Source organism: Pseudorca crassidens, chromosome X, assembly GCF_039906515.1.
Source record: "Pseudorca crassidens isolate mPseCra1 chromosome X, mPseCra1.hap1, whole genome shotgun sequence".
Classification (NCBI taxonomy): Eukaryota; Metazoa; Chordata; class Mammalia; order Artiodactyla; family Delphinidae; genus Pseudorca; species Pseudorca crassidens.
Genome location: NC_090317.1, coordinates 120,384,188 through 120,398,156, shown reverse-complemented (window position 1 = coordinate 120,398,156; position 13,969 = coordinate 120,384,188). Strand labels below are relative to the sequence as shown.

At 42.7% G+C, this 13,969-nt stretch overlaps 1 pseudogene; it reads right to left on the bottom strand.

Annotated features, from left to right (window-relative positions):
- Positions 1–12,028: 12,028 nt before the first annotated feature.
- Positions 12,029–12,787, bottom strand: LOC137216736 (cell division control protein 42 homolog pseudogene; annotated as a pseudogene).
- Between the last annotated feature and the right edge of the window lie 1,182 nt (positions 12,788–13,969).

Below are 13,969 nucleotides of genomic sequence, written 5' to 3'. Positions count from 1 at the left end.
GCTGTACTTAGTGACACTCTTCTAACCAATAAAATATGGCAGGAGTGATGGATGTCACTTTCAATGTTAGGTTATAAAAAGACCGCAACTTCCATCTGGAGAGAGCACTCACTCCATCCCATTGCTCTCTGTGGGAGGAGTCAGCTTCCATGCGCTCTGTGCTAAGCAGCGTGTTGGAGAAGCCCATGTGGTGAGAAACCGAGGCCTCCTAAAAACCCTATGAGTGAACTTGGAAGCAGATCTTTCCACAGCCAAGCCTCAGATGACTGCGGCCCTGGATAACACCTTGATCGCAGCCTCACAAGAGCTCTCCTGATCCAGATCCACCCAGCGAAGCTGCTTCTGGGCTTCTGACCTATAGCATTTGCGAGTTTTAAGCTAAGTTTTGGGGTAATTTGCTATGCAGCAGTAGGTAATACAAATGGCCTACAGAGAAGAGGGAGTGGAGAAGGCAAAGAGATGCATTAGGAGAGGTGGCATTAAACAAGAAACCATGAAAATGGACATCAGAACAGTAATAATGAGTAGAGAAGAAGGGATCTATGCCCAGGGCCTGAGAAATTTAATTGACAGGATTTATGGGCTGATCAGATTGGGATGGGGGCGGGTGTGTGGGGGGGAGTGGTACTGAGAGAGAAAGATGTTATAACGCACTTCCCATGTCCAGTTGAGAGGATCAAGAAGACAGCAATGTCATTCATGAAAAATGGACTACAGAAAAAGAAGCAAATGAAGGGGGTAATGGTGACTTGATCGTGTGTTGCCATGTCTCTGTGTGTTTGGGTTTTAAGCATGTTGGCTCTGATATACTAGCTGACATCTGCACAGACATATCCAAAAAGCTATTGCAAAATCATACCTGGCATGCCGAGGGCACAGCTGATTCAGACTAGAAATGGAGATGCCAAGTTATTAACAGAGATGGGGCACAATGATCCAGACTTTGAGCAGCAGGGTTCTAAAGCACCTTCCAGACTTTCAATTCTGCCATTCCCTGAAAATGAGGGAAGGTTGTTCAATATAATAAAGGTTCAGGGGGTCCGATGGAAGGGGATTTGGAAGGCAAACACTGAGATGAGTAACACGCAAGTACAGAAAACGATCCTTTGTCACTGGGATAATTACGGCTGGAAAAATCCTTCCTATATATACATCAACGGGGTTTTCTTTTTCTAATTTGTTTGTATGTGATATAGGCAATGAGGAAAATTAAAAAAGGAATGCTTCAGGGCATTTAGTCCCACTACTAACAAGGTATTGGTATAAATAAATGATTTAACAATAATGTAATCAAGAAGCCAGAAGACAGAGAGGAAATTTGCATGAGTTTCCTACAACACTTTATATTATGAACAACTTCCTACAGAAGTTTGTTTTACTTGCTTGAAAATACATATTTGTATATGAAATAGGATACATCTAGACAGCCAATTTATCCACTTAAATAAGAACCTGTGATGCTTGAAGCCAATATTTGAAAACATATCAAAGATCCAAAGTCAATATAGAGGACTCCAAGGAAAGATCTAAAAGCCTCAGGGAAAATCATGCTGCCAAAACTAGAAGGATAATGAGCTGAAATTTCAAATTTTATTCTTGCATTTGTTAATGCATTCAGGCAGAAATGTTGCTTAGAATACATTTCTTTCAGTGCTTCTAATAGCCGCATGTCTTCATTTCTCAGTCTCTGCCTATTGCAAAATCACAGATCTCTCCAGGGCCCTTCTTAGGTCAGATAACCCTACAAGTTTGCTTTCTTGCCACAAGGATCTTTATGTCTCTGCTTGCTCTGCAGTCAGAAGCGGTCACATTCGTCCTGGAAATCTGGTGTATCCGACCATTTCTGCTTCAACAGCTGAGTCCCTCAGCACACTATGCCACATTTGGGGAGCTGGATAATTATGGACAGTCCCCACGCTAAAAGCTACAATTGGACACTTAATAGCAAACAGGTGTGGATCTCAGCTTAACTGTGCAACAAAGGCCACATTTCTTTGTTGTCTGGAGGTCAACCTAAATTGGACTCTGAGCCCTAGTTCCTCCTGGCTGGCAGGAAATCCAGCCTTAATCATTTGAGTCTACCTCCCTTCCCTCCCCTCTGGGTTGTAAAAAGTCCCAATTCCAAATCAGTCATCAATCAGTAGTCTGCAGTGGTTATAGCCGAAAAGTTCAGTGACCATCAGTTACAATTATTTCCTCTCTGCTGGGATGCACACATTCATCAGTGAGTAATAAGGGTTAGAGAAAACTCCCTTCGCCCCTAGAAGCTACCTCAGTGACAGCACCATAATCTTGTTCCAACTCATATGTTACATCTCAGCCCTCTGCCTGCCCTGACGCCACATTTCCACCCAGGAAACTATCCAGATTCCTAAGCCCTTGTTGCCATACCATGGGGAATGTAGAGAACCCTTGCCTAGAATCATGGGAGCTGAGGCAAGACTGAGTATAAAGGACAGGGTTAAGGAACCATCCACACCTATACAAGGACCCAGAAGTTCATACTCAAGCTGTAGGTAGCAGTCTTGAGCAATTTAGTGGTGGGTGCCAGAGACTGCCAAGAGTCCAATGGATTGAACAGTTAAGAAGGTCATTTGGTCACTTTGATAAAAGCCATTTCAGAGTAGTAATAGGAAGGGAAATCTGAATGAAATAGGCTTGAGTCTAAAAAGTGTAAGATATATACAAGTTTAGTCTGTTCTTTTGAAAATGTGAGAGCTGGAGGTGATTTGGGGGGTCTGCCAAGGCTTGTTATAGTTCTTGTTGTTGTTGTTGTTTTTAAAAGATAACAGCAACTTGAGTATCTTTAAAAGTTATAGTGTAGGAGCCAGGTTGAACATATAAGACAAAGAAGTATCAGAGGAAGCCGTATCTTTATTCTAGTGGAGATGGGAGGGAAGAGACTCAAAAGCACAGAGAAAAGGGTTTGTTTGTAAAAGCAGAAGAGAAAAGGATGCCCCGTATGAATACAGGATAGGAGGCAAGGGTGGGGGCTGACTAAGGTCAGTCTGAGGTCATGAGGTGGGGAAGTTGTGGGAGCTCACACCTCAGAGCCTCATTCTTCTCTGAAGTACGAGACAAGGTCACCTGCCGCGTGATGCGGTGGACAGTGGGTTTGAGGCATGAGGCAAAGATTTTCGTTTTATTTACATTTTTGTTTTTCATATAAATATGCAGGACCTCACAAAATCTACTTATTAATTCTAAGAATTTGAGGATTCTTTTGGATTTTCTAGGTATACAATCACAGAACCTACAAGTAATGAGCTTTTTATCTTCCTTCATAAAAGTTGTGCCTCATTTCTTTTACTTGCCTTACGGCATTGGCTACGGCTGGGTTTATGTTAATTCTTTGGCCAGGGATTTCCACACATGTGGAGACTAAATTCGGGCTCCACACCTTGTACGAGGCAGGTTTGGGGTTTTAGTTTCTCACAAGAGATTTATTTTTCCTCACTTCAAACCACAACTGGCTCTCAACATGGCTTCTCTCCTAGACCCACAGGCAGAGTTTTCTAGTTACACTTCCACACAGGGGCAGCGTTTCCTGAGGGGGCCAGCTTTAGTCTGGGATTCCAATTCCCACTCCCCACCTCAACACAGACCCAAGGACATCTCTCTGTGTGTAAGTGGACTAGCCTTCTGTGGCCCCAGGTACTTTTCTAGCCTGTGGATGTTAAACTTCAGCTCCTTTATCTGGGGTTCACATCCAGTCCTTTGCGACACAAGAACATCAGCGTGGATGTTACCTTGGATGCTAATCTCCCCCACCGATACAGAAGAACACATCTGGCATGTGGTGATTTTGTACATCACATATTTTGCAGACTTTTAACTTGGGAATCCTGTGCTAAATAAATGAGTCCAGGCAGCTTAAGAGAGCACGTGCACTAGGTGGACAAGGTCACTTTGATTCTTATTGAATCACAAAGAGCACAAGCACCCACAGTTACCTGGTGGCTGAGCCAGGCCTAGACGTCAAGGGTTGTGGCTCTCAGTCCAGGGCCCTTTTGTGTGTCCCACATTGTGGCATCAATCTTAGAGCTGTGATGGCTTGCTGGAGTAAATAACTGCTTAGCTGGTAGAAACCTCAGAGGATAGACAATTCCATGTCCAAAGAAAACGACCTGGAGAGCTGAAATCCACATCCATTCTCCCACGTCAATTAGTTGATCTCACGGTGGAGAAGCAGCACTACGTGGCCTCGCCTGTCTGAAACTAGGAACTCTTCTACAGCAGCACATTTTGTTTAGAGTGAAATCTTTTTTACTGAGCACTCACAGAGTCCTGATCTCATTTTCCAAAGTGTTTTTTCTCAAAACATCATCAGCTGAAAGAAACTTCTCTTTCCATAAATTAATTTTGTAAACAACTTTTCATGAACACCTACCTTGAAGGCTAATACTAAATGAGATACACTTATGCTGGCAACTACAAATTATCTTGCTTAGTGGGCAGTTTTGCTCCCTGGGAGGGAATTTTAATCCTCGATAGGAGCAAAGCAACTTGGGAGTGAGGAGGTATGTCAAGCTGTCAACAAAGAAAAGGACCAAAGAAACCAATGTCAACTAATCCAAGGACACAAGCACGATGAGAAGCACTGGACTAGGTTGCCACCTGCTACAAATTTTTAGCTCTACCCTTGTGATTAACTCTATGTGTTATCCCCTAACGTATAACCCCTTGCCCTTCTATTTGTCAATTTCTTTGCTTATTGTGGTAAGTGATATCTCCTAGCAGAAACCAGAAATCCCACCAAACAACCAGATTCACCAGGAAGATCTCAAAACTAGGTTGTTAAATTCAGAAGTGCTCTCATGCTGACTGGAAAACCGCTGCTGCCCCCAGCTCCTTGAGGTCTGCCTCCCACACTGACAGGACCACCCCAGGTCTGGGGAGGCCTACGTGGGTGCTGCCTGGGTACCTGGTGCCCACTGGCCTTCCAGCTAGCACACCACAACTCCCATGCACAAGCACCCATCCTTACTTGTCCTTCCAGCCAGAGAAGGCTTAGTCCTCAGCTGGGAAGATGCCACCCCATTCGGTGGTGCTGGCTGACAGTGGACAAATGCCCAAGGCCTCTCTAGTCCCTGAGGCTCTGGCCAATCCTTATAGGCTTGTACTGCCCATACTGAACCATCACATTAATCTGGTCCAACTATAACTTCGGGTCTTCTGGTTATTTTTACTCAGCATATAACATACTAAAATAATGTAGCTTTTGACACTCAAATATTAACATTAACTACTTAAAAAAAAACCTGATTGCTGAGCAGTTTTTATATAGTGTGACTCCCAAACTATTGTTTCTCCTCAACAATAATTCCGCAATGATTTTGATTTTGTTCTTCATCTACGATCAATACGCAAAACAGTATTTCAGAAATGGAGTTCTTTGCTGCAATCATTGCCCAGACATTTATTAAGTTCCTGGCATTCTATTCATACATATGGTACAGGAAGACCTCAGAGAGATGGCAGGTTCAGTTCCAGACCACCGCAATAAAATGAATATTGCAAAGAAGTGAGTCACACAAATGTATTGTTTTCCCAGTGCCCAGACTACACTGTAGTCTAGTTAGTGTGTAATAGCATTATGTCTAAAAACACAACGTACATACCTTAATTTAAAAATACTCTGTTGCCATGGATGGACCTAGAGATTATCATACTAAGTGAAATAAGTCAAAGATAAATATCATATGGTATCACTTATTTGTGGAAACTCAAACATGACACAAATGAACTTATTTACAAAACAGAAATAGACTCACAAACATAGAAAACAAACTTCTGGTTACTGAAGGGGAAGGGGGGGTTTGATAAATCAGGAGTTTGGGATTAACACAGACACACTACTATATATAGACAACCAACAAGGACCTACTCTATAGCACAGGGAACTATACTCAATATTTTGTAATAACCTATGATGAAAGAGAATCTAAAAAATAATATATATATATATATGTATAACTGAATCACTTTGCTGTACACCTGAAACTAACACTGTAAATCAACTATACTTCAATTTTTAAAAAATGCTCTATTGCTAAAAAATGCTAACCATCATCTGAGCCTCCAGTGAGTCAGTAATAACATCAGAGATCACAGATCACCATAATAAAACAATTAAAAAGTTTGAAACATTGCCAGAATTACCAAAATGGGACACAGAAACACAAAGTGAGCAAAAGCTGTTAGAAAAATGGCACTGATAGACCTGCTCGATGCAAGGTTGCCACAAAACTTCAATTTATAAAAGACGCAACATCTGTGCAGTGCAGTAAAGCAACGTGCAATAAAATGAGGCATGCCTGCGTAAGAATCAAGAAATTTAAATAGCCTCTGAACCCAGGAACACAGATAGGCAATAATGACATAGCAGAAATACTGATAACCAAAAAACCCCTCCTATACATTGACCTACAGACTATTTTGATGCAATATTATTCCCATCCATATATATAAATCGTGTGGAATTGGGGGAGCATTTTTACTGTCTTTGCATAAGATTTGAAGGGTCATGGTTTCCAAGATCTGTACTCAGAGATGAGAGGGACTAACTCACCCACAAGTAAACCCACACACCTACGGTCAATTCATCTTCAACAAAGGAGGCAAGAATATACAAGGGGAAAAAGACAGTCTCTTCAGCAAATGGTGTTGAGAAACCTAGACAGCCGCATGTAAATCAATGAAGTTAGAACACACTCTCACACCATACACAACAATAAACTCAAAATGGCTTAATGACAAGCATAAGGGCTTCCCTGGTGGCGCAGTGGTTAAGAATCTGCCTGCCAATGCAAGGGACACAGGTTTGAGCCCTGGCCCAGGAAGATCCCACATACCATGGAGCAACTAAGCCCGTGCACCCCATCTACTGAGCCTGAGCTCTAGAGCCCACAAGCCACAACTACTGAGCCCACGTGGCACAACTACTGAAACCCGTGCACCTAGAGCCCGTGCTCTGCAACGAGAAGCCACAACAATGAGAAGCCCGCACACCGTAACGAAAAGTAGCCCCCACTTACCGCAACTAGAGAAAGCCCACACACAGCAACGAAGACCCAATGCAGCTATAAATAAACAGGTAGATAGACAGACTTAAGCATAAGACATGACACCATTGGACTTCCCTAGTGGTGCAGTGGTTAAGAATCTGCCTGCCAATGCAGGGGACACAGGTTCAATCCCTGGTCAAGGAAGATCCCACATGCTGCAGAGCAACAAAGCCCGTGCGCCACAACTACTGAGCCTGCACTCTAGAGCCCGTCAGCCACAACTGCTGAAACCCACGTGCCACAACTACTGAAGCCCAGGGGTGCCTAGAGCCCGTGCTCCGCAACAAAAGCCACTGCAATGAGAAGCCCGCGCACCGCAATGAGTAGCCCCCCTCGCCATAACTAGAGAAAGCCTGTGTGCAGCAACAAAGACCCAACGCAGCCAAAAAAAATAAAAGATGTGACACCATAGAACTCCTCAAAGAGATCATACGCACAACATTCTGACATAAATTGTACCAATGTTTTCTTAGGTCTCCCAAGGCAATAGAAATAAAAACGAAAATAAACAAATGAAACCAAATCAAACCTACAAGCTTTTGCACAGCAAAGGAAACCATAAACAAAATGAAAAGACAACCTACAGAATGGGAGAAAATATTTGCAAATGATGCAACTAACAAGGGCTTAATTTGCAAAATATACAAACAGCTCATACAACACAAAAACAAAAAAGCAAACAACCCAACTGAAAAATAGTCAGAAGACCTAAATAGCCATTTCTCCAAAGACGACATACAGATAGCCAAGAGGCACATGAAAAGCTGCTCAGCATTGCTAATTAATAAAGACGTGCAAATCAAAACTACAATGCGGTACCACCACACAGCAGTCAGAATGGCCATCATTAAAAAGGCTACAAATAACAAATGCTGGAGAGGGTGTGGAGAAAAGGGAGCCCTCCTACACTGTTGGTGGGAATGTGAGTTGGTGCAGCCACAGTGGAAAACAGTATGGAGGCTCCTCAGAAAACTACAAATAGAGTTACTATATGATCCAACAATCCCATTCCTAGGCATATATCCAAACAAAACTGTAATTCAAAAAGATACACGCAGGGCTTCCCTGGTGGCGCAACGGTTGAGAGTCTGCCTGCTGATGCAGGGGACGTGGGTTCATGCCCCAGTCTGGGAAGATCCCACATGCCGCAGAGCGGCTGGGCCCGTAAGCCATGGCCATTAAGCTGCGCGCCCGGAGCCTGTGCTCCACAATGGGAGAGGCCACAACAGTGAGAGGCCTGTGTACCGCAAAAAAAAAAAAAAAAAAAAAAAAAAAAGATACATGCACCCCAATGTTTACTGCAGTGCTAGTCACAATAGCCAAGACATGGAAACAACCTAAATGTCCATCAGCAGATGAATGGATAAAGAAGATGTGGTATGGGGCTTCCCTGGTGGCACAGTGGTTGAGAGTCCGCCTGCCGATGCAGGGGACACGGGTTTGTGCCCTGGTCCGGGAAGATCCCACATGCCACGGAGTTGCTGGGCTGGTGAGCCATGGCCTCTGAGCCTGCGCGTCCACGTACCGCAAAAAAAAAAAAAAAAAAAAAAAGAAGATGTGGTACATATATACATGGAATACTACTCGGCCATAAAAAAGAACGAAATAATGCTATTTGCAGCAACACGGATGCAACTAGAGATTATCATACTAAGTGAAGTAAGTCAGAAAGAGAAAGACAAATACCATATGGTATCACTTATATGTGAAATCTAATATATAACACAAATGAATCTATCTATGAAACAAACAGAATCAGGGACATAGAGAATAGACTGGTGGATGCCAAGGGGGAGGGGAGTGGGAGAGGGTTGGGTTAGAAGTTTGTGATTAGCAGATGCAAACTGGTATATATAGAATGGATAAACAATAAGGTCTGTATAACACAGGGAACTATATTCAATATCCTGTGATAAACCATAATGGAAAAGAATATGAAAAAGAATGTGTACGTATGTATAACTGAGTCACTTTGCTGTACAGCAGTAATTAACACAACATTGTAATTCAACTATCCTTCAATAAAAAAATTTTTAAAAAAGATTGACAAACTCAAATGATATTCAAACACTTGGGATCCTTGTTCTTCTCTAAAAATATCAATAGAATTTTTTAATAACTACCATCTGTTGGGCAAATATTATGTGACAGATATAATGCTACAGACTCATTGTCTCATTTATTCTTCTCACAAGTCTATGCTTAGATGTTATTCTGATCAGAAAGGTTAACTAACTCGTCCAATCACTATCCTGCCTCAGGTTTGTCTGACTCTTAACTATTCTGCTATGTTGGCGTGCGTCCTGCTCCTATTCTGACGTCTGACACCAATGCCAAAAGGAACAGATGCTCTGAACAAAGACTGAAATTTGACCTTGATTAGGGTACCCGAAAAAAGACACAGCCTTGTTCTCAAAAAGGAAGATTTCCTCAAATAAAAGCTCGTTCACTTGACAAATATTCCTTGAATCCCTATTGTGTGCCTGCCTTTCTTCTGGGAGCTGATTATTAAAGTAAAATTGAGATGGCCGCTACTCACTGGGTAACTCAGCACTATACTAAGGATGATTGATGAAAAGGAGGGAACATGTAACTTATACTGTTCTCCTTAAGTATAGGAGGGAACTCAGCTTGAATCTAAATTTTGTTCACCACAGAAATCAGGTATGTTTATGGGCTTGGGAGGTAGAATACGGGATCCTTGGGCATGTAAGGAAATATACCATTAAAAGAAACTCATTCTAGGGACTTCCCTGGTGGCCCAGTGGCAAAGAATCCACCTTCCAGTGCAGGGGACTCAGGTTCGATCCCTGGTCGGGGAACTAAGATCCCACATGAAATGGGGCAAAGAAGCCCGCATGCCACAACTACTAAGCTCGCATGCCTCAATGAGAGAGAAGTCCGTGTGCCACAACTACAGAGAAGCCTGCGTGCCACGACAAAGAGCCCATGCCGCAATGAAAGATCCCACATGCCACAACTAAGACCCGACACAGCCAAAAAGAAAAAAGGAAAGAAAGAAACTCATTCTAAGGGAAGAGAAGTGTGAGAACAATTTGGGCACCAGGACAGTGGACAAGGTCAAAGAAGGTTGGCCATCCAGATCACATGGATTGACGATGCAGTCCCAGAACCAGGGGCCCAAAGCAAAGGAGTGAACAAAACCCACAAGAGCTGAACCACCAGGTGCCAACCGTGGCAGTTCCATTCACAGGCAACAGGACCCACTGCCCATGGTTCTTGCAGCAATGGGAAACTGCGCCCTCCAGGCAGACATCAGTGCCCTCAGCTTGGAGGTTGGGCAGCTTCAGGACAAACCTCGGCTCTGGCCTCATCTTTGAAAACCACCAACAGTGAAAGAACCAGCCGCTATCTTGGACGTTAACAGTGTGAAGAGACTTTCCCACAGAGGTCTGGAGGAGGAGAGGGCATAAACATGGGCGCCACAGGGCGGCCAAGGGACCTCTTTCCTGGAGCCTTCATGAGATCCCTGCCTGAGACTCCCAAGACCATCTGGAAGGAACTGGAGGGACCAGAGTTCCAACAGAGTGCTGGAGGTGGAGGCTGAGCATGGGAATTTAAGGGAGTGCTCATCGTCTGCCAATTTGTATTAAGCAGATTTGTAATACTGCAGTGTGAGAAGATTAATGAAGTCTCACTGTACATGCGAAATGTGAAATAACTCATCCATAACTTTTAAAATTCAAGAATCTCTTAATCCAACAGCTGCATGACCAAGTGAATTTCATATCGAATTTATCCTATTATCACATGGCACAGGCACCTTTTTTTTTTTTTTTAAGGGTTTGTTTATTTAATACATCTGAAAAGAATGCATATACAAAGAATTGAGACATGAGAAAGCATTGGTTCAACACTAATGACATCTAGAAGAATTCGGATTTGGGGAAGGTGGGGAAGATTACCTAACATTTTTAAGACTTGGACACTGCAACCAAGAAAAGTGTTAACAGGGATTTTATCAGCTTATGAAGAGTCTTCCTAAGACCCTCCCCAGGATTCTTATTAAACTAGAGAGCCTCACCTGGCTGCTCTAGGATTCCTCATATGCAAAACAGAAATAAGGGGATTCCCCTGACTGGTCCCCATGTGGTTAAATGTTCTCCCCACCCCGACCCTACCCCACCCCACCCCCAGCTTCTTAATGAAGCAGGTCTCTACCCTCGTAACTTGAAAGAGGATGTGAATCATCCCACAGACATCTGTCTTCTAGCACCACCCCTTGGATTTCCTCTATATGCCAGGTCTTCAGCTATGTTTTAGAACACTGTATCATACACCCTTAAGCTGCACATCTATGCTCAGCATATTAAGACAATGATTGACAGGGAAAAATTGTTTTTTCGTTACATACTCAATCCATTTGCTGTATTTCAAAAGGTGCAATACTTTTCTTCATTTATCAGTGAAAGAAGTTAGAAATTAACTTCAAAAAAAATCAGCAAATGGCAAACAAATTTCCTTGAGAGTCAGTCACATATATAGTGCATCCTAGAAAAGAGGAGGGGCAAGACAGGTTCCACCCACTCTCATGAGTTTCATCAAATACTGGACCTACTCAAGGGTGGAGAGAAAAGGCAACTTTCATATAGGAGTATATTATTAAATGAGGCATTTACTATACTCCTTCCTAAGAGCACCAGGTGGGGAACACGTTTTCTAAACTAGATCTAGGAAGTGGGATGTGGAATCAATCCATCCTCCTCCCCTTAAGGGCTGTCCAATGGTTAATGAATTAAAAAAACATGACTAAATAAAAACAAATGCCACACACACTCCCCCACCCAGAAAAAGGAAAAAAAAAAAAAAAAACCCAGAAACTAGATGTCCCAGATTACTCGCCAAAGTGGAACCCGGAAACAGCTTCAACAACCCAAATTAGTCTGCTACAGAGTCATCACAGCATGCCTTGCTTTTAAACAAAAAATAATAATTTTTTTGAAACAACAAAATAAAAACTAGTACTGATCACTTTTCTGACAATACATTATTACTCAAAATTAACTAGTATTGAGAAGGGGAAGGGGGCCATAGCTATGGGCCTTGTCTCACACGAGTCCATGTGGGTAGGTGCAGGGCATTTGTCATTATCACAAAAATGAATTTTAATTTTTAATCTTTAGTTTGATTTAAACATTGCTTTTAGTATGATATGGACACCAGCTGTGCAGAAAGGGCTCTGGAGAGACGTTCATAGCAGCACACACCTGCAGCTCTTCTTCAGCTCTGGAGGCTCCAGGGCAGCCAGGGTTGTTTCGTCAAAACACATTCTTCAGGCCTTTCTGTGTAAGTGCAGAACACTCCACATACTTGACAGCCTTCAGGTCACAGGCCAGTTTTTCAGCAGTCTCTGGGGTGATAGGCTTCTGTTTATTCTTAGCAAGTTTCTCAGTAGAGGGGTCATCTCTGAGATCAATTTGGGTCCCAACAAGCAAGAAAGGGGTCTTTGGACAGTGTTATCCCAGGCACCCACTTTTCTTAACATTTTCGAATGAGGATGGAGAGACCACTGAAAAACAGACTAGAAATACATCTGTTTGTGGATAACTCAGCAGTCGTAATCTGTCATAATCCTCTTGCCCCGCAGTATCAAAAAGTCCAAGAGTACGAGGCTGTCCACCAATCGTAATTGTGACTGCATAGTTGTCAAAAACAGTCGGTACATATGGACACCGCAGGTCTAACTCTTTATACCCCATGATCACTAAAATAATTCCAAAGCTTTTCGGAAAAAAACAAACGGAACTTGCTCTAAGAGCCTATTTATCTCAATGACTGCATTTATCTTTGCCGTAAAAAAGCAAAACCAAAATTCCATTTTAACACAGAGTCTCTTGATTTCAGAAGACTGTCTTTACGAAAGGCTCATAAACTGCTTATGGCCATGGGCGACTTCTGAGTGGGTGGACAGAATGAAGCCCATAGACAGCTGAAAAAATGTGTGTCGTCTTTAATTTCTTTCATCAGTGTCTTATATAGTTTTCTGCATGCAGGTCTTTTGTCTCCCTGGGTAGGTTTATTCCTCGGCATTTTATTCTTTTTGTTGCAAATATCACTCATGATATACTAAAAGCAATGTTTAAATCAAACTAAAGATTAAAAAATTAAAATTCATTTTTGCAATAATGACAACTGCCCTGCACCTACCCACACGCACGCGTGTGAGACAAGGCCCATAGCTATGGCCCCCTTCCCCTTCTCAGTACTAGTTAATTTTGAGTAATAGTGTATGGTCAGAAAAGTGATCAGTACTAGTTTTTATTTTGTTGTTTCAAAAAAATTATTTTTTGTTTGAAAGCAAGGCATGCTTGTGATGACTCTGTAACAGACTAATTTGGGTTGTTGAAGCTGTTCCCGGGTTCCACTTTGGCGAGTAATCTGGAACATCTAGTTTCTGGGTTTTTTTTTTTTTTTCCTTTTTCTGGGTGGGGGACTGTGTGTGGGATTTGTTTATTTAGTCATGTTTTTTTAATTCATTAACCATTGGACAGCCCTTAAGGGGAGGAGGATAGATTGATTCCACATCCCACTTCCTAGATCTAGTTTAGAAAACGTGTTCCCCACCTGATGCTCTTAGGAAGGAGTATAGTAAATGCCTCATTGAATAATAGTAAGTCCGTGCGCCACAACTACTGAGCCTGCGCTCTAGAGCCCGCGAGCCACAACTACTGAAGCCCATGTGCCTAGAGCCCGTGCTCCACAACGAGAAGCCACTGCAATGAGAAGCCCGCGCACCGCAAGGAAGAGCAGCCCCCACTCGCCGCAACTAGAGAAAGCCCGCGCACAGCAATGAAGACCCAACGCAGCCAAAAATAAATAGATTAATTAATTAAAAAATAATAATAATGGGCTCTGGTTCCACTCAAGCTGGAGTAAGGACA